At 39.3% G+C, this 24,642-nt stretch overlaps 1 protein-coding gene across 4 annotated transcripts in view; it reads right to left on the bottom strand.

Annotated features, from left to right (window-relative positions):
• Positions 1–23,856, bottom strand: part of MTFR1 (mitochondrial fission regulator 1) — a 73,551-nt gene extending 49,695 nt beyond the window's left edge. Inside the window, exons 1-2 of one of the 4 annotated variants that reach the window (XM_045861505.1) lie at positions 23,731–23,811; positions 2,726–2,758 (exon numbers count right to left, since the gene is read on the bottom strand). The gene's annotated coding sequence lies outside the window, so the exon portion shown is untranslated. Of the gene's footprint in view, positions 1–2,725; positions 2,759–6,403; positions 6,526–23,619; positions 23,704–23,730 lie in introns of those variants that run through there. The other 3 variants (XM_045861506.1, XM_045861508.1, XM_045861507.1) reach the window with 3 other exon arrangements.
• Positions 23,857–24,642: the final 786 nt, after the last annotated feature.

The raw sequence follows: 24,642 nt of genomic DNA, 5'->3' as shown, positions 1-24,642 counted from the left end.
TCCCTAACCTGGTGAAGGAAACAGACATACAAATCCAGGAAGTACAGAGAGGCCCACACCAAGACATCTCATAATTACAAGGTAAAAGGTTAAAAACAAAGAGAAAATATTAAAAGCGGCAAGCAAAAAGCAGTTAGTTACCTACAAGGGAGTTGCCATAGGACTGTCAGCTGATTTTTCAACAGGAACCTTGGAGGCTAGAGGGAGTGGCAAAAAATATTTAAAATAATTAAAAGCAAGGAGCTACAATCAAGATTACTTTACACGGCAAAGCTATCACTTAGAATCGAAGGACATATAAAGAGCTTCCCAGACAAGAAAAAGCTAAAGAGGTCATCACCACCAAACCACTATAACATAAAATGTTAAAGAGTCTTCTTTAAAAAGAGGGAAAAAGGATAAAAAATGAATGATAAAATGGGAATAAATACATATGAATCAACAATTGAATCTAAAAATCAAATTAAATGAAGAAACAGAACAGAAACAGATTCACAAATACTGAGAACCTTTTGATGTTTGCAAGATGGAAGGAAAGTGGGGGAATGGGTGAAAAAAGTAAGCATAATTGAAAAATTAAAAAACTATACATATATAAATAATAAAATGTCCATATTACCCAAAGAAATCTACAGAGCCAATGTAATCTCTATTAAAATACTAATGGTATTTTCCACAGAACTAAAACAAATAATCCTCAAATTTATATGGAATCACAAGACCTTGAATAGCAAAGCAATCTTGAGAAAGAACAACAAAGTTGGAAGTATCATACTACCTAGTTTCAAACTGCACTACAAAGCTATAGTAAACCAAACAGTATAACTCTGGCACACACACACAAACACACAGACACACTGATTAATGGTACAGATGAGAGAGAGCACAGAAGTAAACTCAGGCTTATATGATCAATTAATCTATAACAAAACAGGCAAGAATATATAATGGAGTAAAGACAGTCTCATCAATGAACAGTGTTGGGAAAACGGACTGATATATACAAATGTACAAATGATACTTGACTACTTTCTTATACAATATATAAAATTAAAGTTAAATTGGATTAAAGACTCTGCAGTACACAGTATGGTGATTATCAAAGTAAAAAGCGGGGGATATCCAAATGTAGGATAAATTGTTATGGAAGGAGAACTGACTTCAAGTGGTGAAAACAATATAAAAATGATATATTACAAAATTGTACATCTGAAACTTAAAATTTTATTAACCAATGTCACCCCAACAAATTTAATACATTTTTCAAAAAATAACTTTTTGCAGTATTGTTGTACATATCTCTCCTAAGTCGAAGACAACAAAAACAAATGGAACTACATCAAACTAAAAAGCTTTTGCACCACAAAGGAAACCACCAACAAAACAAAAAGGCAACCTACTGAATGGGAGAACACATTTGCAAATGATATATCCAATAACAGGTTAATGTCCAAAATATATTAAAAACTCATACAGTATAGCATTTAAAAAAGAACAAAAAATAATTCAATTAGTAAATGGGCAGAGGACCTTAACACACATTCCCCCAAAGAGGACGACATAGAGATAGCTAACAAACATGAGAAAATGCTCAACATCAATAAATGTCAGGGAAATGCAACGCAAAACCACGTTATCGCATAAGATAATCCTGAGATTTATCACCTCACACCTGACAGAATGACCATTATCAAGAAGACAACAAAGAATAAGTGTTGGCAAGGATGTGCTGAAACAAAAACCCTGGTGCAACATAAACTGGTATAGCCTCTATGGAAAACAGTATGGAGCTTCCTGAAAAAATTAAAATCAGAACTATCATATGACCCAGCAATCCCACTTCTCAGTATCTATTTGAAGAAACTTAAAACACTACAAAAGATATAAAGCCCCTTATGTTCACTGCAGCATTATTTACAATGGCTAATATATGGATGCAACCTAGGATGCAACATCAATAAAAGAATGAATAAAGAGGATATGGTACATACAATGAAATATCACTCAGCCATAAAAAAGAATGACATCAGACAGAAAAAGACAAATACCATGATTTCATTCATATGTAAAGTAAAAAAATATAGGAGCAAAGCAAAATAAAATTCATAAATACAGAGAACAAACATTTCAGTTCCCAGAGTGTAGGTCAGTGGAAAGGTTGATGAAAAAGGTAAAGAGTACTAAGTATAATAGCCAGTTACAGCCAGTACAAAACAGCCAGTAGAAAATTAGTCACAGGGATGTAGAGTACAGTATAAGTAATATAGTCAATAATATTGTAAAAACTATGTATGGTGACAGATGGTTGAGACTTAATGTGGCAATCACTTCATAATGTATACAAATGTGCAATTACTATGCTGTACACCCAAAACTATTATAATATTGTATATCAACTATAATTTTAAAATAAATTTTTTAAAAAGTGGTTCCTGCCCTGGCTGGTGTGGCTTAGTGTACTGAATGCCAGCCTGCAAAACAAAGGGTAGCCAGTCTGATTACTAGTCAGGGCACATGCCTGGGTTATGGGGCCAGATCCCTAATGGGGGCACTTGAGAGGCAACCATACACTTTCTCTCCCTCTCTCTCCCTTCCCCTCTCTCTAAAAATATATAAAATCTTAAAAAAAAGGCTAAGATGAAATGAAATGAAATGAAATGAAATGAAATAAAAACCATTCCTTAAAGGTAAAATTAAAAGGGCATAAAAATAGATCAGTACTTGCCTTGCCAGGGGTGGCAGTTCAGGGAAGGGCTAACTACAAACAAAAACACAAGAGAAGTTTTCAGAAATTGGAACTATTAGTACATCTTGATTGTGGTGGCAGTTACATGACTGTTCATCAAAGAAGTGTTGGCTAAAATGTGTGAATTGTGCTGTATCATACCTTCATTGAATCTGCCTTTTGACCCAGCAATTCCACTGCTGGGATTGTATCCTAAGAACCCTGAAACACCAATCCAAAAGAACCTATGCACCCCAATGTTCATAGCAGCACAATTTACAATAGCCAAGTGCTGGAAGCAACCTAAGTGCCCATCAGCAAATGAATGGATCAAAAAACTGTGGTACATTTACACAATGGAATTCTATGCAGCAGAAAGAAAGAAGGAGCTCCTACCCTTTGCAACAGCATGGATGGAACTGGAGAGCACTATGCTAACTGAAATAAGCCAGGTGATGAAAGACAAATACCATATGATCTCACCTTTAACAGGAACCTAATCAACAAAACAAACAAACAAGCAAAACAGAACCAAAGACACTGAAATAGAGAACAAGCTGACAGTGACCAGAGGGGAGAGCGGAGGGAATTTCAGGGGAAAAGAGAAAGAGTTTTCAGGAAAAAGTATAAAGAACACATGGACAAAAACAAAACAAAACAAAACTCTTCTTTGCTAGCACTTTCCAGTGTGCTAGGTGATTTCAATATTTTCAGAGATGGTATGTATTCAATACAGCATTGTAAAAGTCCATTCATATAAAGATCTAACACTGGCAAAACTAACTGAGGGATTTCTAAGGGTGCTTGCAACGTTCTATTTTTTGAGATAGACACTTGAGTGTGTTTACTCTTTGAAAACTTAAAAAATGCATCTTACATATTTTTCTTAATGTAAGTTATACTTTAAGTTTTAAAAACACACATAGCCTTTGAGCAACTTATACAAATTTCAGGAATTTCTTTATATGGTCTGTACTGTTTTAGCCAATGCTACAAAGCATGTTTTACTTTCACTTAAAACACAATCTAGAAGTTAAAAAAAATAAATATTTCACCTTCTAGCTTTCACTCAGATACTCTTCTGATCCACTCTTTGATCACACTGAGACCTTCAGCCTTCTCTCCCCTGTAATTTTCATGAACGTAATCAATCCCTTCCCACCTTCACTTTCTTCTATCCCATATAGACAAAAATTACTGTATTTTTTCGGACCATAGGACTCACCTAGGTTTTAGAGGAAAATAGGAAAACAATTTTTGAAGCAAAAAATGTGGTAAAATATTTAATAACATAATATTTCACCAATATAAATGGAAACAGAACCCAACAGCAGCATTAACAACCATCATTCCTCCCAAGTGTGTGTGTGTGTGTGTGTGTCTTATAGTCCAAAAAATGTGGTACTTGAACCACTGCTTGCCAATATTTTCAATTCCTTGTTCTACTGCCTTGTTTAATCTGAAAGCCTTAACCTGATGAATCCAGCAGCCTACATTTCCTACAATTGCAGTACAGAAAAATTACTGATTTTCATGTTGCCACAAATGTACTACCCCCAATTTCAACTGTACCCTCATTGCTGCCAAGCACCCTAGGAAAATCTCCGTGCTACACAAATATCTCCAACCCCTCTTCCACCATTTCTCAGCAAACAACCAAGCATACTACTTCAAATAATAGGAGTTATTGGAGAGGAAATCCCTTAACATCCTACCACTCCACCTGCGATATACACTCATCTGCATCTTTTTTGACCCTCATTTTCTCCTGTCCCTCCTTCCAGTAAAGTGCTTAGGATACACCCCCTCACCTCACAGATCTCATTACATTAGCTTCACTCTCTAACAGCAGTGTCAAACTCATTTTCACAGGGGGACACATCAGCCTCGCAGTTGCCTTCAAAGGGCTGAATGTAATTTTAGGACTGTATAAATGTAACTACTCCTTAACAGTTAAGCAAGGGCTTGGCACGGCCGCCCGGGTAGAAACAAGGTGCCGGGCCAGATAAAACAAGGTGGAGGGCCTGATTCTGCCCTTGGGCTTTATGTTTGCCACCCATGCACTATTATATAAATTCTCTTTTTTCCTCTCTTGTTAACTTGAATCACATGCCATTTTCTGGCTTCTACCATCTGCACTTAAATCAAAGAAATCCAAAATGGAACTCCTTAATGTTCCTCCTAAATCTTTTGCTCAAATGTGCTCCCCACCTCAGAAAATGGCATCCACATTGTCAGTCATTCCTTCTTTCTCTTTAGTTTTCTACAATGAATCAAGTTGTTTTTCCTCCTAAATATATCAGGTTCCATTGCCCTTATTGATATCCTGATCCTGCACTATTATAAAAAAAAATCTATTAACTATTGCTCTCTGCCCACACCCTAATTTCACTCTCCATTTTCTATTCATTCCCAATATTGAAGTAGGTCTTTTATGACCTGGTCTCTGTTCTTTCCTATCTTCCACATCTTTCATGTTCTACTGTTTGATACAGTCATACAAATAATTCTAGAAATTCAACATGCTGTCTGGACATTTATCTAGTATTCTACCTTCCTACTATACCTATACCAGGCTAGCTCCCACGAATCCTTTGTTTCAGCTTAGTTATCACCCCCTCCAAGAGGTCTTTCCTGATCAATCAGGATCAGGGCCATCCAGAATGTTTTCCCTACATAGTATATTAAATGTATCAGGTACTCAAACTTTCTTAGTATGGGTGATCCCTTGGGTTCAATAAATGGAGAGAGGTGCACAATACAGTTCTCACCTTCATGGTTAAAAAGGGAATAATGTCAATAATTATTATAGTTTATATAATCAGATTATAGAGTACAAAAAGCTTCTTTTTATAGATTATTTTTAATGAACTCAAATGTACAGATAACCTTTTAAAATGGATGCTAGGTATGCTTTCTAAGCACACTAAAATATTTTAAGTACTCTGTCAAAAAATAAAAAACAAAAAAACAATGTATCTAAACTGCTTCCTTCCTCTATTGCATTTTAATCACCTTAAGAGCAAAAACTCTCATTCATCACTGTGATCCCAGCACTTAGTACAGTATATGGCATATAACAGTTGCTCAAGTAATATTTCAATATTAAATGAAAGGCACCTAAACCCAAAGCCAGTGCCTTTTTTACACTATCTCAATGGCAAGAAAATACGTAAGAATTTTGCTTCCACTTACTTATAGGTGATCTAGGTAATTTCAAGCAAACCTTCCTTTTACTGAGGACAAATGAACTAGCTGGAAAAATTCATCTATTTGAAAGCATCCAAGAACTACCAAGGCAAAGAAGTGTAACCAGGCCAAAAGTTGGTTCTTGGAAAAGACTAATAAAAAGGACTGATCTCTAAGGGACTTCATTGAGCAGAAAGAGAAGGCACATACTACCAGTACCAGGAATGAAAAAGGTCAAACACTACAGATTCTACAGGTATTAAGAAAAGCATAAAAGGCAAAACAAGATGGAAATGGAGTAGGTAGGAGTTACACTCAAATCCTCTCAAGACCAAACTGAAATTATAACTAAAATATAGAAAAATTGACCCAAGTAATCAACTAAAGACTAGCTGAACCGAAATCTTATAACTAAGAACTTAGAGAAGAAGCCATGCTGAGAATGGAAGAAAGGGTGGAGATGAAAAAAAAGGCTGGCCCAGCACCCACCTGCAGCAGCTGAGAATTCTGGTATGTGACAGTTGTAAAGGTTGCTCCTGAGGAGTGAGGGGTCTCAATCCCATACCAGACTCCCCAAGTGAAGCACCAGAGCCAAGAAGTGGAGCCCACATAACATCTGGCCGTGAAAATCATTTGGGATGGGATTCTGGCCACTAGGGAGAGATGAGAGTCAGCTAGAAACTCAGATACCCTCTTAAAGGTCCAGCACACAGAATATTCACAGCCACTCTCCCTGAGCTCCAGTGGAGAGAGTATGGCTCAGAGTGGAGCAGAGTCATGTAAGGAGAGATGGGGTTGTGTGGCTCCATGAAGAAAGCTGAAGAGATGGCCACCAGAGTCCTGGGGCTGAGTACCTCTCTCACATCACAGAAACCATCTTTTTTCAGTGGAGCATTCCCCTCCATATGGCATCAGCCTGAGGGAATACAACAGTCCCATGATCCTGCCCTGCAAAATCCATGCTCTGCAGAGGAGTCAGCTATTTGTGTCTGGCGTGTAGAGGTCTGTGCAGACTATGGGGGTGCCAGAGATTGAGTTGTGTGGCTCTGGGGCGAGACTCCCCTCCTTCTGCGAGCTTGAACAGCACCACCACTTCCTCATGCAGGATCCTCTAGCCCCACCCTCCTGTCTCCCAGTGGTCCTGCCCTCCTGAGAGCTCAAGCTCTCCAGGTCTGACCAGAATCCTGGACAAGCTGAGTTGCATGGCTCTAGGACAGAGTGAATTTTTTCCTCACATACCCAACTGGCATAGAGCCCTCCTTCCACACAGCCAAATCTTAGTCTGTTTGGGACTGATAAACTCTGTTGACTGCACCCTGATGACTCCCAGAGATCCCACTCCACCACAACGGTCTGTGGGCACTAGGCAGGTGTCCACTAGCCCTGGTATACCCTGTAACTTTTGATGAGTGGACTCAGACCCAGCACTGCATCAAGTTTAAATCTGTATCAACCTGCTGAATAGCACTCGCCCCTACTTGGTGACTCACTGAGAATCTACCTTACAAAACTCATGTACCACCAAAAAGCTCTTTTGGTGACTGAGCCTAACAGGTAGCTGATAGGCAGAGGCAGACGGATGTGGATCTCAGGGTGCCTTGGGCCTTTTGCTGACTTGCCTTCAGGTTTAGTGCTGGTATAGACCAACCAGCCTGATGCACAGCTTGACCTTTCCCCCACACACCCAGGCCCACCAGAGGCAGCCATAAACTGTAGATTACTTTGTAGTTCCAAATAGGTTGTGCAGGGCCAGTCATAGGCAGCATCTAAAACTGACCTGAGCTGGAGTCCCTCCCAAGAGGTCCCAGGACCAATACACCCAGTAGAAAGCTCAGGACAACATCAGAGCAAAAACCAGCTGAGCTCCACAAACAGCAAATTCAAAGGGAAATTTCAGCAGGCACCAAACCCTGCTGAGGCAAATTCTACTTTGTGTGGTCAGCACCCACACAGCAGCTTGTAAACTGTGGTTGAGTCAATCCTCACAGTCATCTAGCCTGAGGGCTGACTGGAAGCATGGACAGGACAGCAGCGATCATACTCAACCACAACAGGAGGGCTCACACAAGTTACATTTCTGGAGTACCCAGCTTAGGTGATCAAGAGACTTCGTCACTGTGTCCTAAAAGACACCAGCTACACAAGGCCACCCTACCAAGACTAGGAGACATAACAGATCTACCTAACACACAGAAACAAACACAGGCAGCCAAAATGAGAAGACAAAGATACATGCCCCAAATAAAATAGGAGAAATCATTGGAAAGAAATAAAACGGAGGCAAGCAATCTAGCAGATATAAAATTCAAAACAGTAATTATAAGGATGCTTAAGGAACTTAGGAGGGATGGATAAACTCAATGAGAACTTAAAAGATAGTAAGCATAAAAGACACAGAGACCAAAAAAAAAGAAACCAGTCAGAAATGAAGAATACAATATCTGAAATGAAGAATACAATATCTGAAGTGAAGAATACACTAGAAAGAAGTAGATTAGATGAAGCAAAAGACCGAATCAGGAATTTGGGAGGTAAAGTAGTTGGAAATACCCCAGGAGAGCACAAAAAGAAAAAAAAAATTTAAATGAGCATAGTTTAACAGACCTTAGGGACAACATGAAACATAACAATAGCCACATCACAGAGGTACAGAAGAAGAAAGAGAACAAAGTATCGAGAGCCTCTTTGAAGAAATAATGGCTGAAAACCTCTAATCTGATGGGGGGAAAAAGACACACAAGTCCAGGAACAGCATAGTGTTAAAAATGATGAACCTAAAGAGGCCTCCACCAAGATATATCAAAATTAAAATGGCAAAGGTTAAAGACAAAGAGTCTTAAAAGCAGCAAGAGAAAGACAGTTACTTTCTCCCATTAGATTGTCAAGCTGATGGACTCTCAACAAACATTTCAAACCAGAAAGGATTAGCATGAAATATTTAAAGTGATGAAAATCAAGGACCTACAACCAAGATTACTTTACCCAGCAAGGCTATCATTTAAAGTTGAAGGAGAAAAAAGAGCTTCCCAGACAAGAAAAAACCAAAGGAGTCCATTAACATCAAACCAGTATTACAAGAAATGTTAAAGGGTCTTCTTTAAGAAGGAAAAAAAAAAAACAACAAGAAAAAAAGAACATGGCTATAAAAAATAAAATGTCAATAAATACATACCTATCAATAATCACTTTAAATGTAAATGGCTTAGCTCTGACTGGTGTGGTTCAGTGGATTTAGGTCTGGCCTACAAACAGAAGGGTCACCGGTTCAATTCCTGGTCAGGGCACTACTGGGTTGCAGGCCAGGTTCCTGCTTGGGGGCATTCAGATCAATGTTTCTCTCCCTCTGTTTCTCCCTCTCTCCAATGAATTTTTTTTTTTAATGATATAGGGTAGCAGAATAGTACCAGAAAATAAGACCCATAGCTCTGGCTGGGTTGGTCAGTTGCTTGGAGCATCATGCTGTACATGAAAAGGTTGTAGGTTCAATTCTTGGTCAGAGCACATAGCTAGGTTGCAAATTTGATCCCTAGTCAGGCACATATAGGAGGCAACCAATCAATGTCTCTCTCATCACTAAACGTATCCTTGGGCAAAGAAAAACAGAAAACAAGACCCATATGGAGGCTGTCTACAAGAGACCCACCTCAGAATGAAAGACACACACAAACTGATTACTAAAGGGACTGAAAAAGATATTTCATGCATATAGAAATGGAAAAAAAAAGCTATGGTTGCAATACTTACATGAGAAAAAGCAGATTTTAAAACAGACTACAATAAGAGATAAAGAAGGACACTACATAAATGGTAACAGGAGCAATCCAACAAAAGGATATAATCCTTGTAAACATGTATGCAGCCAACACAGGAACACCTAAATGTACAAAGCAAATTTTGACAAACATAAAGGGAGAGAGTTACAGTAATGCAGTCACTGTAGCGGATTTTAACACTCCTTTGACATTAATGGATAGATCTTCCAAACATAAAATCAACAAGGAAACAGCAGCCTTAAATGACACACTACATCAGATGGATTTAATTGATATTTTTCAGAACATTTCACTCCAATGCAGCAAAATACAGTCTTTTCAAGTGCACATGGAACATTTTCTAGTTTAGACAACATGCTAAAACACAAAACAAGTCTCAAGAAACTTAAGACAGAAATTATATCAAGTATCTCCTCTGACATATTGGTATGAAATAGAAATCAATTACAAGAAAGAAAAAAAAAAACTAGAAACACACAAACCCAAGGAGAGTAAATAGCATGTTAACTAAAACCATGAATAGGTTAGCAATGAGATCAAGGAAGAAATCCAAAGATACCTTGCGACAAATGAAAACAGAAAAACCTAAAATCTTTGGGACACAGTGAAAACTGTCCAAAGAAATTCATAGCATTACAGGCCTACCATAAGAAGCTAGAAAAATCTCAAATAAACAATCTAACCCTACATCTAAAAGAATTAGGAAAAGAACAACAAAGAAAAGTCCAAAGTGAGAAAAGGAAATAATAAGAATCAGGAGAAATAAACAAAATAGAACCTAAATAAATATATATAAAAGATTAATGAAACTAAAAGCTAGTTCTTTAAAAAGATAAACAAGATTAATAAACTTTTAGCCAGACTTATCAAAAAAAGGGAGAAGACCTAAATAAATATGAGAAATAAAAAAGAACTGACACCACATAAATAGAAAGGATTTTAAGAAAATATTATGAAAAACTGTATGCCAAGAAATTAGACAATCTGGACAGAATGGGGAAACTCCTAGAAATATAACTATCTCCTGAAAGTAAATCAAGAAAAATCAGAAAATCTAAAGAGAATGATTACAACTAATAAAATCAAAGCAGTAGTCTAAAAAACTCCCAACAAAAAAAAGGTCCTGGACCAGATGGCTTCACAGGTGAATTTTACCAACCATTACAAGAAGAACTAACACCTCTCCTTCTCACACTATTCCAAAAAATTCAAGAGAAAGGAAGGCTCCCAAGCTCATTTTAGTAGGCCAACATTATCCTAATTCCAAAACCAGATAAAGACACTACAAAAAAAGAAAATCACAGGGCAATATCACTAATGAACATAGATGCTAAAATCCTCAACACAATATTTGCAAACTGAATTCAGCAATACAGAAAAGATCATACACCATGATCAACAGGATTTGTCCCTAGGATGCAAGATTGGTACAATATTCACAAATCAATTAATGTGATACACCATATGAACAAAATGAAGGATAAAAGTCATATGATCATATCGATAGATGCAGAAAAAGCATTTGACAGAATCTAGCACCCATTTAAAATAATAAACTTTCAGCAAAGTGGGAATAGAGAGAACATATCTCATCATAATAAAGACCATATATAAAAAACCCACAGCCAACATTATACTCAATGGAAAAAAGTCAAAGCATTTCCCTTAAGTAAGGGCACAGACAGGGATATCTGCTTTTACCACTCTTATTCATCATAGTACTGAAAATCCTAGCCACAGCAACCAGACAAGAAATAAGGATATCCTAACTGGAAAGGAAAAAGTAAAACTGTCATTATTTGTAGATGAGATGATGCTGTATATAAAGAACACTAAAGATTCCACCAGCCCTGGCTGGTGTGACTCAGTGGATTGAGTGCTGGCCTGAGAACCAGAGTCACTGGTTTGATTCCCAGTCAGGGCACATGCCTGGGTTGTAGGATGGGTCCCCACTGGGAGTCACGCAAGAGGCAACCCACATTGATGTTTTTCTCCCTCTCTTTCTCCTTCCCTTCTTTTCTCTCTAAAAATGAATAAATAACATCTTTAAAAAAAAAAGATTCCACCAAACAACTTCTAGAACTGAAAAATGAGTTCAATAAAGAAGCATGATGCAAAATAAATGTCCAAAAATCAGTTGCATTTTTATACACCAATAATGAACTATCAGAAAGGGAAACTAAGCCATTTACAATTGCATTAAAAAATACCCAGGAATACGCTGGCTGGTGTGGCTCAATGGATAGAGTACGGGCCTGAGAACCAAAGAATTACCAGCTCAATTCCCAGTCAGGGCACATGCCTGGGTTGCAGGCCAGGTCCCCAGTAGGGGGTGTGTGAGAGGCAACCACACACTGATGTTTCTCCCTCTCTTTCTCCCTCTTGTTCCATCTCTAAAAATAAATAAGTAAAAATAAATAAAAATATCCAGGAATAAATTTAACCAAGAAGGTATAAGACCTGTGCTCAGAAAAGTACAAAACTCTGAGGAAAGACATTAAAGATACAAGTAAATGAAAGCATACAGCATGCACATGGATAGGAAGAATTATTATTGTCCATACTACCCAAAGCAATCTAGAGTCAACGCAATTCCTATCAAATACTACTGACGTATCTCACAAAACTAGAAAAAAATAATCCCTAAATTTATATGGATCCACAAAAGACCCCCAAATAGCCACAGCCAAGTTGGAAGTATACTACCTGATATCAAACTACATTACAACGTCACAGTAATCAAAACAGCATGGTATTGGCATAAAAATAGACATAGAGATCAATGGAACAGAATATAGAGAGCTCAGAAATAAATCCACACCTATATGGTCAGTTAATATTTCAAAAAGGAGGCAAGAATATACAATGGGGTAAAGATGGTCTATTTAATAAGCGGTGTAGGAAAAATTGGACCATTTCCCTACAAAACTGGAAAAGTAAATAAACAGTGCAGGGAAAAGATGCATGCAAAAAACTGAAACTAGACCACCTTCTTACACCATATACATAAATAAACTCAAACTGTTAAAGAGTCTTAAATGTTAGATTTGAAACCATAAAAATCCTAGGAGAAAACACAGACAGTAAAACTTGGACATTTCTTTTTTCTTTTTTTATTTACTTATTTTTAGAGAGAGGGGAAGGGAGGGAGAAAGAGAGGGAGAGAAACATCAATGTGTGGTTGCCTCTTGCATGCCCCCCAATGGGAACCTGGCCCTCAATCAAGGCATGAGCCCAGACTGGGACTCGAACAAGAGACCCGTTGGCTTGCAGGCCGGCCCTCAATCCATCGAGCCACACCAGCCAGGGCCTGGACATTTCTTATATTTTTTTCTTACCCATCTTGTCATGCAAGGGGAAAAAAAGAAAAAATAAACAAATGGGCCTACATCAGACTAAAATGATTTTGCACAGCAAAGGAAACCATCAACAAAATGAAAAGACAACCCGCTGAATGGGAGAACATATTTGCCAATAATATGTCTATCTGATAAGGGGTTAATATAAAAATTTATATAACTCATTCATTCAACTCAACAACAAAAAAAATAATATTAAAAAATTGGGGGACTTCCGGCAAGATGCAGGAATAGGTGGATGCACCGTACCTCCTCACACAACCAAGATTAGAACAACAATAATTTACAACAATAATTTACAGACAGAATAACATCCAGAACCGACAGAGGATTTATCTGAATGGAAGCTGGACAGCCAAGACCCGTTGAAGTAGACCCGTACATCCAGACTGGTAGGAGAAGACGAGCCGGGCGGGCACGGGGCTGGCGGGGGTCGGCAGCGCAGGGAGGTCGGGGAAAACCTGGCTCGAAATCGGCGCGACAGCCATCTGGGGCGCAAGAACGTAGTGGTGATCCCTGAGTACGCAAGCTGTGGCTGGCGGACCCAGTGAGGCAGCGATTGTGGACCAGGGCAGAGCTAGCAGCCCAGGATCCCAGAGAAGGGTCTGAGCCCAGGAGAACGGAACTACCGCCATCGTTCCCTCCCGTCCCTGCTCCTGCCCCCGCCCCCACGTAAACGTCACAATCTAGCAACTGGGGTGCCTAGCCCCGGTGAACACCTAAGGCTCCGCCCCTCACCGTAACAAGAGCGACCAGATCACCCCCCCCAAAAAAGGAGAGACAGGGAAAGACATGTATCCAACAGAGCAGATCAGTCCCCCAGGACTCATCCTTTTGAGCAACCAAGAAATAGCCAATCTATCAGATGCACAGTTCAAAACACTGGTGATCAGAAAGCTCACAGAATTGGTTGATTTTGGGCACAATTTAGATGAAAGGATGCAGGTTACCATAAAAGAGATGCAGGAAGATACGCGGAGGAGAGCCAATAGTGAAAGGAAGGAATCTGAGTCTCAAAACAATACAGTGTACCAGAAGGAAGATAGAATCAACCAAGCAGGAAAGCATGATGAAATAAGAATTCAAAAAATCGAGGAAAAGCTTAAGAGCATCCAGGACACCTTTAAACGTTCCAACATCCCAATTATAGGGGTAACAGAAGGGGAAGGGGAAAAGCAACAAATTGAGCATGTATTTGAACAAATAATAAAGGAGAACTTCCCCAATCTGGCAAAGGGAACAGTCTTCCAAGAAATCCAAGAAGCTCAGAGAGCCCCAAAGAAGTTGGACCCAAGAAGAAACACACCAAGGCACATCATAATTACATTGGCCAAGGTAAAAACGAAGGAGAAAATCCTAGAAGCAGCAAGAGATAAGGCGACAGTAACCTACAAAGGAGGTTCCATCAGACTGTCAGCTGATTTCTCAAAAGAGACCTTACAGGCAAGAAGGGGCTGGAAAGAAATATTCCAAGTCATGAAGGATAAGGACCTACATCCCAGATTGCTCTATCCAGCAAAGCTTTCATTTAGAATGGAAGGGCAGATAAAGTGCTTCTCAGATAAGGTCAAGTTAAAGGAGTCATCATCACCAAGCCCTTATTTTATGAAATGTTAAAGGGACTTATCTAAGAAAAGAAGATACAGAAAAAACATGTATAGTAAAAGGACAGCAAACTCACAATTATTAACAACTACACCTAAAGCAAAACCAAAAGAAACTAAGCAAACAACTAGAACAGGAACAGAACCACAGAAATGGAGGGCACATGGAGGGCTAGCAGCAGGGGGGTGGGTTAGGAGGAGAAAGGGGGAAAAGGTATAGAGAATAAGTAGCATAGAATGTAGGTTGAAAATAGATATGGGGAGGGCAAGAATAGAACGGGAAATGTAGAAGCTAAAGAACTCATAATTATGACACATGGACATGAACTAAAGGGGGGAAACATGGGTGGGAGAGGGGGTACAGGGTGGAGGGGAGAGAAGGGGGAATGGGACAACTGTAATAGCATAATCAATAAAATATATTAAAAAAATAAAAAAATAAATTAAAAAAATTGGCAAAGGACCTGAATAGACACTTTTCCAAAGAAGACATATAGATGGCCAATAGATATGAAGAGATGCTCAACCTAATCATCAGAAAAATGCAAATTAAAATGAAAATTTTAATTCACCTCACACCTATCAGGATGGCTATCAATAAATCAACAAACAAGTGCTGGCAAGGGCATGGACAAGAAGGAACCCTTGTGCATGTTGGTGGGAATGCAGGCTGGTATAGCCACTGGAGAGCAATATGGAGTTACCTAAAAAAAATTAAAAACAGAACTGTATATGACCCAGTGATTCCACTTCTGGAAATACCATACTTTGCCATGTATAAAGCGCACCCATGTTTTTGGCCCAAACTTTCAGGAAAAAAACCTCTTTTTTTAATTCAATTATTGATTGATTGACTGACTTGTATTTAGAAACAAAACTATCATATTCCAGGGTATTTTTTTGTATACAGATATTATTATTGTTTTCTAGAGTTATACCTTTAACACATAAGCATAAATAAAAGAATTAAAAACATTTATATAGATGTGGAATTAGTACTACCCATGTATAATGTGCATCTTTATTTTTCCCTCAAAAATTTGGGCAAAAAAGTGCATATTATACACAGCAAAATACAGTATATCCAAAGAAACCTGAAACTGATTAAAAAGAATATATGCATTCCTACATTCATTGCAGCATTATTTACCACAACCAAACTATGGAAGTACCCAAGTGCCCATCAATAGACAAGTAGATAAAAAACGTGTGGTACATGTATACAATGGAGTATTATTCAGTCATAAAAAATAATGAAATCTTACCATTTGCCAAGCATTGATAGACATAGAGGGTATTATGCTAACTGAAATAAGTTGGACAGAGGGAGACAAATACATATGATTTCAATTATGTGAAATCTAAGCAACAATATAAACGAACAAACAAAAGAGGAACAAACTCATAGAGAACAGACTGATGGTTGTCAGGGAGTGGGGGCTTAGGGGACTGGGTGAAAAAGGTAAAGGGATTGAGACATATTGGTAATTACAAAATAGCCATGGGGATGTAAACTACAGCACAGGAAATATGGTCAATAATACTCTAACTATTATATGTATGGTGCCAGGTGGTAACCAGAAATATCAGGGGAACACTTTGTAAAAGAGTGTCTAACCAATATCCTGTACACCTGAAACTAAAATATATAATACTGAATATAATCTATAATTGAAAAATATTAAAAATTAAAAATTTAAAAAAGAAGTTCTTGCAATGGTGATTACCTTTGGATGGGCGTAGGTAACAGGTGAAAGAAAGCATGAAATAATTTTCTGGTGCAAACAACTATTCCTTTTTTTAATTTTTAAAATATATTTTATTGATTATGCTATTAGAGTTGTCCCATTTCCCCCACTTCACTCCCCTCTATCCTGTACACCCTCTCCCACCCACATCCCCCACTTTAGTTTATGTCCATGTGTCATAGTTATAAGTTCTATAGCTTCTACATTTCCCATACTATTCTTACCCTCCCCCTATCTATTTTCAACCTACCATCTATGCTACTTATTCTCTGTACCTTTTCCCCCTCTCTCCTCCTCCCACTCCCCTGTTGCTAACCCTCCATGTGATCTCCATTTCTGTGCTTCTGTTCCTGTTCTAAGTGATTGCTTAGTTTCTTTTGGTTTGGCTTTAGGTGTGGTTATTAGTAATTGTGAGTTTGCTGTCCTTTTACCATATGTTTTTTTTTTAATCTTCTTTTCTTAGATAAGTCCCTTTAACATTTCATAAAATAAGGGCTTGGTGATGATGAACTCCTTTAACTTGACCTTATCTGAGAAGCACTTTATCTGCCCTTCCATTCTAAATGAAAGCTTTGCTGGATAGAGCAATCTGGGATATAGGTCCTTGTCTTTCATGACTTGGAATACTTCTTTCCAGCCCCTTCTTGCCTGTAAGGTCTCTTTTGAGAAATCAGCTGACAGTCTGATGGAACCTCCTTTGTAGGTCACTGTCCCCTTATCTCTTGCTGCTTCTAGGATTCTCTCCTTCATTTTTACCTTGGCTAATGTAATTATGATGTGTCTTGGTGTGTTTCTTCTTGGGTCCAACTTCTTTGGGACTCTCTGAGCTTCCTGGACTTCCTGGAAGTCTATTTCCTTTGCCAAAATGGGGAAGTTCTCCTTTATTATTGTTCAAATACGTTTTCCATCTGTTGCTCTTCCTCTTCCCCTTCTGGTACCCCTATAATTCAGGTGCTGGAACATTGAAAGATGTCCTGGAGGTTCCTAAGCTTCTCCTCATTTTTTGGAATTCTTATTTCTCCATTCTTTCCTGTTTGGTTGTTTCTTTCTTCCTTCTGGTCCACTCTATTGTTCTGAGTTTCAGTTTCCTTCCCATCACTATTGGTTCCCTGTGCATTTTCCTTCATTTCTTTTATTGTAACCTGCATTTGTTCATCTAATTTGCAACCAAAATCAACCAATTCTGTGAGCTTCCTGGACTTCCTGGAAGTGTTTTGAACTGTGCATCTGATAGGTTGGCTATCTCTCGGTTGCTTAAAAGGATGAGTTCTGGAGCATTGATCTGTTCTGTTTGAGCCATCTCTCTTTTTTTTTTTTTTTTTGGTCTGGTCGCTCCTGTTATGGTGAGGGGCAGAGCCTTAGGTGTTCACCAGGGTTGTGCACCTCAGTCCCTATATTGTGACATTGTATGTGGGGTGGGGTTGAGAGGGAACAATGGTGGTAGCCATGTTCTCCATGGGACCTCAGTTCCTTCTCCGGGATCCTGGGTTGCGCGCTCTGCCCTGCTCCACAATCGCTGCCTCACTGGGTCTTCCAGCTGCCGCTTGCGTACTCAGGGTCCACCCGCTACGATTTTGCGTGCCCCAGATGCCTCATGCACTCAACTGTCTCTACTTTCTGCGCCCGACCCACGCCTGGCTGCTTGTCTCTGCTCCTCCTACAGGTCTGGATGAACGGGTCTACTTCAACTTCTTGGCTGTCCGACCTCCATCAGATAAATTTTCTGTCAGTTCTGGATGTTATTCTGCCTCTAAATTGTTGTTCCAATCTTGGTTGTGCATGGAGGTGCGGTTCGTCCACCTATGCCTCCATCTTGGACGGAAGTCCTTTTTTAAAATTTTTTAATTTGCCTGGCTGCTGTAGCTCAGTGGATTGAGCGCGGGCTGCGAACCAAAGTGTCCCAGGTTCGATTCCCAGCCAGGGTACATGTCTGGGTTGCAGGTCATAACTGCCAGCAACCGCACAGTGATGTTTCTCTCTCTCTCTCTCTCTCCCCCCCCTTCCCTCTCTAAAAATAAATAAATAAAATCTTAAAAAAAAAGTAAAATAAAGAAATCTCCAGCATGAAACTTTGGGGAAAAAATTTTTTTTAATTTGATTTCAGAGAGAGTATGAAGAGAGAAACATTGATTTGTTGTCCCACTTACTTATGCATTCATCGGTTGTTTCTTGTATGTGCTCTGACCAGGAATCAAACCCACCATCTTGGCATCAATGCTCTAACCAACTGAAGAACCTGGCCAGGGCAAACAACTATTTCTTAATTTCTGATATCATTAAAAAGATATTTGCTTTGTGATGTTATTGGGCTGTATATCTGTTTGTGCATTTTTCTTTTATACTTTGTGTGTTTTACTTCAAAATAAAAAAGGTTTAATAAAAGATGGTTAACAACTCGGCTGCATTTTGTTTTCTAGATTTTTGTTGGACTATATATAATTTACCTTCTAGAAATTTTATAATGGTCTAGGCTTATGGTTTAGTCCACTCTAGCATATACTATAAGAAATAGTAAATTATTTTTTGTGGGGAGGAGTGGTTGGCAGAGCAGAAAAGAAAACCAATACTAAGTGAGAAATCAATAAACTTTGAAAACAGACTTTCTTTTCATTCCATGAATACTGTGAAAATATGTACTACTGTAGCTAATATGTACTAATTAGAACAATTAAAGTTTAGAGCAATCAAATCAAAGATAATATAAAATATAGCAGCCTTCCCTTATCTGTGGTTTTGCTTTCTACAATTTCTTACCCACAGTCAACTATGGTCAGAAACTATTACATGGAAAGTTCCAGAAATAAACAATTCATTAATTTTAAATTGTATGCCCTTCTTCTAAGTACTGTGACAAAATCTTGCACTGATACATTCCATCCGAGTCACAAATCATCCCTTTGTTTAGTGTAACTCATGCTGCATACACTAACCCACCCAACTGCCATGTTATTACAGAGCTTGTGTTCAAGTAACCCTGGTAGTAGCCTAATGCTACATCACAATGCCCATGTCATTCACCTCACTTCATCTCATTATGCAGGTACTGCTCCATCTCACATCACAAAAAAAAGGGTGACTATAATACAATACATTGAGAGAGACTACCTTCCTATAACTTCTATTACAGTATACTGTTATAATTGTTCTAATTTATCATTAGCTTATGTTGTTAACCTCTTATTGTGTTTAATTTATAAATTAAAGTTTACCATAGGTATGTATGTTGAGGGGAAAAAAGTACATGTAGGGTTCAGTACTATCTGTGGTTCCTGGCACCCACAGGGGAATCTTGGAATGTAAATCCTAAGGATAAGGGGAAACCACTGCAATACTACTTACAACTAATGCAATGTATGTTTTTGAGGTAGTTGTAATAATTTAAATCAGTATAATTTCATAATAACCCTGGTAAGCAGTAATAATGTTGTCATTAAATTTAAAGTGTCAAAAAACTTTAAAAGCTATAATACTATTTTGGGGTTTATTTTCAGAAGGTATTTGGGAACTATTTGAGGAAATGGCCATTTAATTATCTTCGTAATGAGGGAGTAGTACCACTTATATGGGAATCCAAGATTAACAGAACTTTCTTAGTTATTCAGTTGGCTAAATTATTACAATAGTTTCCTGTTCTCAGAATAGTATGAGATTAGATAACACCACATCAGTGTACCAAATGACAGCCTACATTCTGGTGACAGTCTACAATGAAAAAGAAAACTAAGGACCATGAAGTGAAAAACAAAAACTTATTCAATTTAAAGTTACTGTAGTTTATTTTGAGAACATTTCCTTACTTTTTGGTGTAAAATGCCTTTTCTTTTAGGATATTTGAACAGTAGATGGATGTTAATTTTTTTTTAAATGTCCTTACTGGTCACCATGAAAAATTATCAATCAACCCCATGTCAACACCCTATGCTACTTTTCAGAAATTAAACTTGAAATGCAATTCTAATGGCCACTGCTGCACTTTACATCAGTCTATTTGAGACTTTAAAAGTCAGAATATTTTAGCATACTATTGGTGATACAAAACAATGATACAGTATTCAACCTATGAGTAAAATTTACTGGTAATAATTTAGAATTGATATTCTATACCATTCATGCAAAATTAAGTACATTGATATATCCTCCCACCATCTAGCACAGAATCTGACATGTGTCATTTTTTCAGTCCACAAATGAATAAATCTTATGACCTATACTACATCTGTCAACAAAAATCTGTTTAGATAAGTCTAAGAACAGAAGCTAATTAAAATTTGATGAAAATTCATTCAAGTTAATGTGTATTTAATATGAAAATAAACTGAGGAACATTTTCTGTATTGTGTTTTTAATATAATATAGTACTTACGTAATTTTTATTATTGTTTTTAAATGTTATTTATTTTTAGAGAGAGAGGCAAAGGGAGGAAGATAGGGAAATATCTCTATCAGTTGCCTCTCATGTGCACCCAGACCTGGAACCAAACCCACAACCCAGGTATGCACCCTGACTAGGAATTGAACTGGTAACCTTCTCTCTGTGGGATGATGCCCAACCAACTGAGCCACCCTGGTCAGGGCTACATGTGCAATTTTCAAAGACCAATAACATTTTTTATAGTAAGTAAATGAAATTTAAAAAGTAGAGATATAAAAATTATTCACTTTGTACAATAATAAAATTAGCAATACATAGACTTTGGGAAAATAATATTTCCCAATTTCTGACATTATGAGTTGATTTTTTAAAAGATTTTATTTATTTTTAGAGAAAGGGGAAGGGAAGAAGAGAGGGAGAGAAATATCAATGTGTGGTTGCCTCTCACATGCCCCCTACCGGGGACCTGGCCCACAACCCAGGCATGTGCCCTGACTGGGAATCAAATCCGGGACCCTTTGGTTCACAGGCCAGCAGCACTCAATCCACTGTGCCACTGGTTGATTCTTGTATGTGCCCTAACCAGGGATCAAAGCTACAACCTTGGTGTAAGGGGATGACTCTAACCAAATGAGCTACCAGGTCAGGGCCTACGATTTCATTTTTGTATAAAAAATAAATAAATAAATAAAAAGTGTGTGTGTGCGCATGCCTGTGTACAGGCACATTCATTATAAAGGTCCAGAACAGGCTTCTTTTGGGTGGAACTGTCATCTTCCAGTAGTTTGTCAAAAAGACTAACACAAAGATCAAGAGGAGAGGCACTCACTCTAGGTCTTTTAGAAAACATGGAGTTGATTCTTTGTCCACATACATACGAATCTACAAGAAAGGTGATATTGTAGACATCGAGGGAATGGGCTCTTGTCAAAAAGGAATACTGCACAAATGTTACCATGGCAAAACTGGAAGAGTCTATAGCTCTGGCCAATGTGGCTCAATTGGTTGGAGAGTGGTCCCGTGGACTGAGGGGTCTTGGGTTCAATTCCTGCTAGGGGCACATGCTTTTGGGTTCAGGGTGCGTCCATTCCTTTACTTATGTCCATAATTTCACCAGTTATCCATATTTATATTTACTTCCTTTATATTCATCAGGTCAACTCACTAATCTTGTGACGTCTCAGAGATAGCTATGACCATGTCACTTCTTTGTTCAAGTTCCTAACCTTCTAGACCTCTCAATTATTCCCTTACAGTAGGAATTCCAAACTCCAATTCAAGCGGTCTTCCCTACTGTCCTCTGAATAAGCCCAGCTGCCTCTAGTTCCTTACTCCTCTAATACTGTTTGGGTGAAGATTCTGTCTTAGCAGGAGATTGGAAAGGTGAGGGATACAGATGAAAGTATTCAGGATAAATAGCCAATATATGCTAAGTGCCAAAGGAGATACAGACTACTCACTAATGTATATATTTTTACCCCTTGAACTGGAATACTATAAAAAAACTAATACTTGTACTTATTGAACTACAATTATATACATTGATCATAAGTTTAAATTAACTGTTTACAGTTTCAAAGAAACAAAAATACCTATTGTATATGTAAGCTTCCAGCGTTTTCCCCACTATGAATTTGTAGCTGGAGAAATAATTTTCCACACTTACATTTAATCCACAATTCTTAAGACATTCAATTATGGTTAAAAGAGCAAGGACTTTGCAGTGACTAGGGTTAGTATCCTAAATTCTAGATATGCCCCTCCACCCTTTATATTAATGACCTTATGGAAATTGCTTAACTCCTCTATGCCTCTTTTCCCTCATCTGTAAATGGGGTATCACGGAGCTGCTGAAAAAAATGAACAGGTGGAAACAAAGTGTTTCAAACACATTAAGAGCTCCATAAACAGAAATTAGCAGTACTATTATTACTGCTCAAAACCAGTAACGCTACCTCAAGACTGGATTATTGGGTACCTTTGTTTTCAGTGACTTGGAAGACCTGAGCAGAGGATAGGTAAACTGCCCCGTGGGAGAAATGCCCACAGTCTCGCAGCATAAACTAAGTCAACGATGTAGAAACCTCAACGTGTGCCTAATTTTTCACAACCCCTCTAGAAAGCAAACGACTTGGGGAGGGGGCGGGGGAAGCATGATGGCTGGTCTCGACAAAGCGGTAGAAATACGTAAAAGAGATGAAATGATATGGCTAGGATGTACTTCAAATTAACCCGGGAGGAGGAGCAAGCCCGGTCACGAATTGGTAACTGATGAAACTGGGTGACGGGTACTGAGTTCTTTATACTATCCTCTCACCACCTCTGCAGGTCTTAAGATTGCCAAAATAAAATGTTTTTACGTGTCCAAAGGTTGATCGTTTCTTTGGGGCTTAATGCAAATCCTGGTCCTGGTTAGAAAGATACTTTGGGAAGTTCTGGGAGGGGAAAAGTCAACCAGCAACACAAGCCAGGTGAGGCTGCAAACCTACCAGGCGGACCAGCAGGGTGCTCCTCCTCCCGGGAAGCCTGCGGGCCGGCGGGGAGGTGCAGCCTCGGAGTCCCGTTTGCCCGGTCCCGGGAAAGAGCGCAACACCCAAGGGAACCGCCGCCTGGCGGCCGGAGAGCGAACGGCAGGCTCCGAAGGCGGGGGAGAGGGTACCTGGGTAGTTGGGTGAGCCCCAGCCTTCACGGCAACTCTGCTTACTTCACTCCCCTCCACCAGAGCTCCGACCCCACCAGGGCCGCCCTCAACCGCCCTGACTGCCCGAGAACCTCGCCGCCTTCCTTCAGCCGCGGCGCAGCCACACAACCAGCCTACAAAGCCCGCCAGCCTCCCCGCAAATACGAACCGGTTCCTTCAGCTCCTTCCCTGTTACTAGGGCTTCCCACTACCGTCAAGCTCGGGGGCGCCTTCTCGACCCCACCACCAACCGCCTTCCCCAGTTCCCAACCCCAGTTACCTCGGCCGCGAGGCCACGGGGCGTCTCCCGCGGCTACCCGGCCTACCCCGGCTTCCAGCTTGGCGGTCCTAAGGCGTTGCTGCCAATCACCCAATCCCCTAGCCACGGCCAGGCTGCCCAATCAGCGGCTTCCTCTGGCCTGGAGGCGGGCCCAGAGCCCACAGCGAAAGGCTAAAGGACCGCCCCAAGGGCCGGCTACCGCCTCTCGGAGCCCGTGTGCGCACGCGTGGGGTTCGGCGTGTGCATGCGCTCTTCTCTTGGATTTAGCTTTGTGCCCTCATTGCACTGCTGGGGAACGTACCGGTACTTTGTTAGTACACCTCGGACAAACGACCCACGTTCTGAACGTAGGCTAAAGTGTATTACCTTGAAAGAAGCTGTGTGTTTTAAGCCCGTTACCTAACATATGTTGATCCCTTTCATCCTACGCTTTAGGAGACTGGTGTTCATGCCGCAAAAATTTTGCCTCTGCCGACCTAATATGTGGAGTGTGTTTGTGTTTAGAATGGTGCAGGGATCCTACAAAGTGCCTGATAAGTGAGGATTTTACTTTACCCTCTTCAGTTCCAGCATCTTTTACTCTGGTTCATTGGGACACGTGCTTTTTAATAGTTGACCATTCTAGAATACTGGACTTCAAGTAATTCTATCATGAAAATACAGCTAACATACTCAGCATGGTAATGTGTGAAGGCCTGATAAAAGATTCATATATAGGGTGAGAAACCTGTTAGCGTTTATGTGTGGCCTTTCAGTAGGCTATTGCTGATTGGCTGTCTCACTTACCTTCCCATTGTCATTAATCCCAGAGGTCATTGGGCAGGTACCCCAGCTGTGATGTTCTGATACTGGCTCCCAAGCCTCTCCCTGGAGAGCTTTCCTCCTTCCGCAAAAACATTAATTCATTTACTC

This window comes from Phyllostomus hastatus, unplaced genomic scaffold, assembly GCF_019186645.2.
Source record: "Phyllostomus hastatus isolate PE091 unplaced genomic scaffold, TTU_PhHast_1.1 phas_scaffold_21, whole genome shotgun sequence".
NCBI lineage: Eukaryota > Metazoa > Chordata > Mammalia > Chiroptera > Phyllostomidae > Phyllostomus > Phyllostomus hastatus.
This window is presented reverse-complemented; position numbering and strand designations above follow the sequence as displayed.